Genomic DNA, 6,315 nt, shown 5'->3' with positions numbered 1-6,315 from the left:
GGCTTCAAAGAACAAGTTGGGTAGTGTTCCTTCTGTTCCTATTTTGTGAAATAGTTTGGAGAGAATTGGTATTAGGTCTTTTATGTAAGTCTGATAGAATCCTTCACTGAACCCATCTGGTCCTGGGCTTCTTTCGGGGGTCAGGCTTTTGATGATTGCTTCTATTTCTTTAGGTCTAATGGGATTGTTTAGACGGTTTATCTGATCCTGGTCTAACTAAATGGTGAGAAGCTTGAAGCAATCCCACTAAAATCAGGGACTAGACAAGACTGCCAACTCTCTCCCTACCTATTCAATATAGTACTGGAAGTACTAGCTAGAGCCATCAAACAGTAAAAAGAGGTCAAAGGAATACAAGTTGGAAAAAAAGAAGGCAAAATATCATCATTTGCAAATGATATGAAAGAATTCTACACTGAACCCATCTGTAGTACAGCTTGAGGATAAAGATGTTGATGCCCCAAGAAGTATTTTTATTGGTGAGGATACTTTACACTATCCTGGGTTTTTTGTTATTCCAAATGAACTTAGAAATTGCTCTGTCTAACTCTGTGACAAATTGAGTTGGAATTTTGATGAGGATTGCATTGCATCTGTAGATTGCATTTGGCAAGAGGTCCTTTTTTTTTGCTATATCAATCCTTCAAATACACAAGCACGGGAGATCTTTCCACCTTCTTATGTTTTCTTTAATTTCCTATTTCAGAATGGGAATTCAAGGCCTATACCTAAACATAGAAATAGAAATATACAGCAAACCGGTAGCCAACATCAAAGTAAGAAGTACTTTGTTGCTGAGATGAGCAAACTGTTCCGGATGCAGCAAAATACTGGGTTATCTTTATGTATCCAGTCTGATAGCCTATGTCTTTTTATTATGGAATTGAGTCCATTGATGTTAAGAGATATTAAGGAATAGTGATTGTTGTTTCTTGTTATTTTTGTTGTTAGATGTACAATTATGTTTTTGTAGATATCTTCTTTTGGTTTCCTTGCAAGAAGATTTTTTTTTTCTTTTCCTAGAGTGATGTTTCCTTCCTTGTGATGAAGTTTTTCATCTATTATCCTTTGTAGGACTGGATTTGTGGACAGATATCATGTAAAACTGGTTTTGTCCTGGAATATTTTGTTTTCTTTCTCCATAGTAATTGAGAGTTTTGCTGGATATAGTAACCTGGGCTTTCATTGTGTTTGCTTAGGGCCTGTATGACTTCTGTCCAGGATCCTCTAGCTTTCATAGTTTCTGTTGAAAAGTCTGGTGTAATTCTGATCAGTCTGTTTTTATATGTTACTTTTCCTTTTTCCCTTACTGCTTTTAATATTCTTTGTTTGTTTGCTTGTTGGCCTTTTAATTGTTTAATTCTCTTGTACCTTTAATAAATCAGCTCACACATCCATTCTAGGCAGCTTTGCCTTCCCTATTCCATAATGGCTAGGAGGCAGAACCCCAAAGGAAACAGCCCCGGGGGCAAGGTCTAAAATACAAAAGGGACAGTCCTTTCTCATTGCCAGTCACCTTCAGGACCCACACTCATTTGGTTTCACCTGAGACAGTACAGGAAGAGGCCACAGCCACAGGGCTGAATGCACATGCAAAGGGCTTGAGTTGTAAGTTTCCTGATCCCTTGACCCTCCCACATTTGTCTATTTTTGGTTTCATCATTAAAAATAATAAAGTGACAATCACTGACAGGGATCAGTTTTTGTATTGTCTTCTGTTAAAAATATGCTTCGAGTATGGGTAGCCTTCTCGTTGGCCAGTCTGATTCACAAGTTATCTGCCAGCTTGTTTCTTGCACGACTCTGGGACTTGGTCTGGGCTTTGAAGGCCACAGCATTGCACAGTTGCTTTTCAAAAGGTAAAAACTTGCAGGTCTTCAGAGCAGCAGCGTCTAGCACTAGCACAGGACCCAGACCAAAGAAGTCACAGAGACGCTCACTGTTCTGGAGGTGATAGCGTATGCCGGACCCCAACACATCTTTGAAAACTGTGTGGATGCGGTGGCGAGCCGAGCTGTCTATGTAGAGCACTTCCAGTCCAAATCAGATTGCTTCCTCCTCACATTCACCGCCCTCAACAAAGTACAGCACAGCTCAGAAAGTGGAGTGCTGGTGTCGATCTAACCCTGGTACTTATTGCTGTCAGTAGCCAGAATACACAGAGATCCGTAGAGAGCCTCCATATTCTCATAGACGAAGTCCTCCTCAAGAGCAGGGCGGCGGCTTCACCAGCAGCGATCTGCAGGTTCACACTTTCACTGGACAAGAGCTAAGGCAGCCAGGGCAGCTGCCTGTCAAGGATATGGTTGACGTCGATACTCAGACAGATGGTGAGCAGCAATGCCCAGGTCTGCAGGGCAGCACAGAGCAGGCCGTGTAGGCTGGCAGGAACCAGGGAAGCTGCAGAGCCATTTGTCCCACAGGACCAACTGAAACCACCTTCCAAACAGGCCTAGCAAGAGACCAGGTCCTGGACATCTGTAGCAGCCACATAGCAGCCCAAGCCAAGGGCAGAAGCACAGTGGAGCCGGGCAGTGGAGCTCGCTGTGCTATCAATGAGCACTGAGAACAGCAGGCTCTGCAGGCTATGGAAGAGGTGCTCGTCCAGGCGTCCAGGGCCCAACTGCACACAGAGCAGGCCGAGCACAGCAGCAGCCAGGGTCTGTGCTTTACCCTTCCCTTTCTTAAGGCACTTTTCCCGGGCATCCGCCAGAGTGAGGCAAGTCCGGAAGCAGGAGGGAGGCCAGGGCCAGGTACAGGCTCCCCAGAGCTCCTTGCAGGGTCTTGGCGCTCAAGTTAGGCTGTCCACTTATTCCTTCAGCTTTTCCTCCAGGGTTTCCTGCTGGCTATGTTAGTCCACAGCTTCCCCGCCCAGGCAGTCCTCTCCGGCGCTGAGAAGGCTCTGGCATTCACTGGTGGTACCCAGGCCTTCCTGGTTGCTCCATCCTCACTGGAACCAGAGTCAGCTTGAGCACTGCTCCTGGAACCTCCTCCAGGATGCTCGCCTCCCTTTCGGAGCACTTTGCCCTTAGGAGCGCGAGGCATTCCTCAACAGGGAATTGGGTACTGGGAAGGTGGCGCTGGGTCAGGGACCTGGAGGGCTGAGACTCCTGACCAGGAAAGGCTGGTCAGTGTGCTGAGCTGAGACTCATGAAGACAACTCTTTCTTTGTTTTGAACCTTTTGTGTTTTACCTATTATGTGTTTGGAGGAATTTCTTTTTTGGTCTAATCTATTTGGAGTTCTGTAGGCTTCTTGTATGTTCATGGTTATCTCTTTCTTTGGGTTATGGAAGTCTTCTATAAACTTGTTGAAGATATTTACTGAGCATTTTAGTTGGGAGTTTTTGCCCTACTCTACACCTATTATCCTTCTGCCCCTGAGATTCCCTCTTTCATCTCTTGTGTTCTGTTGGTGATAATTCTATGACTCCTGATCTCTTTCTTAGGTTTTCTATCTCCAGGGTTGTCTCCTTTTGTAATTTCTTTATTGTTTCTATTTCCTTTTTCAATTCCTTCATCTGTTTGGTTATGTTGTCCTGTAGCTTTTTAAGTGATTTGTTTGTTTGTTTCCTCTTTAAGGGCTTCTACATGTTTACTTGTTTTCTTCTGTGTTTCTTTAAGGTATTTATTCATGTGATTCTTGAGGCCCTACATCATTACCACGAGGTATGATATTAAGTCCAAGTCTTGTCTTTCTCGAGTTCTATTCCCTGGGGCAGAAGAACTGGGTCCTGCTGTTGCAAAGTTGTCTTGGTTTCTGTTGCATAGGTTCTTGTGCTTGCCTCTTGCCATCTTGTTATCTGTGATGCTAGTTAATCTTGTCTCTGACTTGAGCTTGTCTTTTCTGTGGGTCTGTGGGAAGGAGGTCTCTCTGTTAGGAGATTGATACCTGGAGTTCGGCTCTCTGTGGGTAGGCTGTGAGTCCTGATGCCCGTGGGGTGGCTCTTACTCTGTGTACAAATGAAGTCGGGAACAGTCCATTCCCAGGCAGCATTATGATATCTGCACCCAAGAGTTCCTGGCAGTCTCTCCTCAGATAGTCAGTGTAGAGAATGTGGGGCTCATGAGGGAGAATGCTCCTGAAGCTCCCCTGAGTGCTCAGTTTTCTGTGGGTAGGCAGGAGTCCTGATGGTGATGGGTTGGCTCTGGCTGTGGGCCAAAATAGCTCAGTTTTCAAATGTGTATAAAACAATTAGAAGGACCTTATTTTGAACCTGTAAGACACACATAAATTGAGCCCAGCCTAAGGTCAGATGCCTCTAATCACAACCCCAGAGAATCAGAGGCAGGATACTAGAGCATCAATGGCCATGTAGCTTAGCTGAAGCATTAAACAGCAGGTACACTGAGGAACCCTGTCACAAAAGAATAAGGTGGAGGAAGACTGAGAATGACACCTCGCAACAGCATTTGGCTTTTACATACACATGCACAGAAATGTTCACAAAAGGCAGCAATAAATAAATGAATAGATTATTTAAAATTAAAATAGCCAAATTAAGCAATAAAAAGTATACAAATAATGCTTAGGTATTTTCAGAGATAGTGTTTCAAAAAATAAATTAACGGACATTAATGGGAGGAAACAGCTGAAATCAACCTATGTTCTCAACATTCATGCATACAATTGTGCACACTCAAAACTGAATAACTTATTGGAAGTAAAATATCCACTCATAAGTTATAAAACATTAGTTCTGCTATGGTGAGAATACATCACAAAGAAAACAAACTCAAGGATTCTAATAGATTCTAAAAATAACTATATAAACACAGAATAATAAATGTAGACCAAGACAAAGATGAGTAATATAACAGAAGTAATCATTGGGTCAAGATGTATTTTATTACTATGATTGAATAGTACAGGCTTAAAATCAGTTCCCAGCATGTTGTATCAGAGTTTCAAAACAGTTACTTTGATTTTCGTAGCATCCATTTTTTGTACTATTAGATGGAATTTTATTGACAATTTATCTTAGTGAACTACTGTAAAATCAAGTACACTAATAACTGCATTGCATATAGAACAACAGTAAACTCCTATTCACATATTTGGTACTAAAATTAAGGGATATGATGATAAGAATATACTTAATAAGTAATAAATAAAATTTACAGATAAAACTGATGTCAGCTAGCAGAGAGCAAATTTGACTGTGCTTTTATAAATAGTTCTCATATTTGATCCAAGCAGTTAAATTCAAGCCACAATTTTAAAAAGTCCTTCAATTTTTGGGAGCAAAAAAAAATATTTATTTCTATTTCTCATTTCTTTAGAAATTTTGTATTGATCAATATTTACAATATTTTCCCTGGATTTTAAGTTTTCTCATATGTTGTAAGTCTAATAAAAACATTGTACTTTTTGCCTGTTCTTCTACCATATTTGTTGTATAATGGGATAAGGCAGATACCTTGTCATACACTTAGGCAAGTCTTAGTTTATGAATCTAGATCTCTCTCCTTGGCAGACTGGCCTCCTCCATCATCCCTGAAGCAACTGACATTGACTCCAAGCTCCTGTGATAGATTCCCGCCTGTGTTTTCCGGGCTTGCACTAAGGAAGTGAACATTAGATGCAACATCTCATCAAGAGAAGGCTGGGAATATCTTGCAGATAATTATATTTCTTTTGCAGAGATGAATTTTGATCCTCCTTCTAGGTCACATGCAAATATGACATTTGAGTTTTTTTTTTTTTTTTAATAAACAGAGGGAATGATTCTGAAACAATGCAGAAATGGTGCGTATAAAAAAGTCGCTGTTGAGAAACCAGAGAGAATTATTACAGTTATTATTTAGTAAACTGAATGGAGACTAGGACTGACACTCAATATCCATCCATTATCATATTTTCCATTAGCTGCATGCCATCCTGAGCAATATCTCACTGTGATTCCTTGGCTAATTTTAGCTTGAGTAATGTAAATTATTTTCAGTGCTCAATTTACTTATTTGATATGACAACCTAAAAGAAAAAAGTGTACCTCTGAACTTTACGTGAAAGAAAATGGTGACTGAAACAAGTGAGTTCCGTTTCAATCTGCCCAGCCCCGTTGAGGGGCTTGGAGTAGAAATCGCTTTCCTGGGTATTGTCCTTTACATTCTGTTTTGAATCACTGCTGCTTTAAATTTGCTTAATGTATTCTGCACGTTTCTCAAAAACCACTGCAAAGCACTGAACTGGAGACATAAGGGTTCTGTGGAAAGTAGTTTGGAAGGTGTTTTGTTGAGGCAAACACATCAAGAAACGTTTAGCAGAAACAGACAAAGGTGAAAGGATGTTCTGTTAAGGCAAGTACATGAAAGGA

The 6,315-nt window shown here is 41.2% G+C and overlaps 1 pseudogene across 1 annotated transcript; it reads right to left on the bottom strand.

Annotated features, from left to right (window-relative positions):
• Positions 1–1,767: 1,767 nt before the first annotated feature.
• Positions 1,768–3,045, bottom strand: LOC308437462 (interferon-related developmental regulator 2-like; annotated as a pseudogene). The gene has a single exon. The product of its transcript is annotated as an interferon-related developmental regulator 2-like (transcript).
• Positions 3,046–6,315: the final 3,270 nt, after the last annotated feature.

The sequence above is a fragment of the Micromys minutus genome (genome assembly GCF_963924665.1).
Source record: "Micromys minutus genome assembly, chromosome: 26".
Lineage (NCBI taxonomy): Eukaryota > Metazoa > Chordata > Mammalia > Rodentia > Muridae > Micromys > Micromys minutus.
The sequence above is the reverse complement of the archived record's forward strand: the minus strand, read 5'-3'. Positions and strand labels throughout refer to the sequence as shown.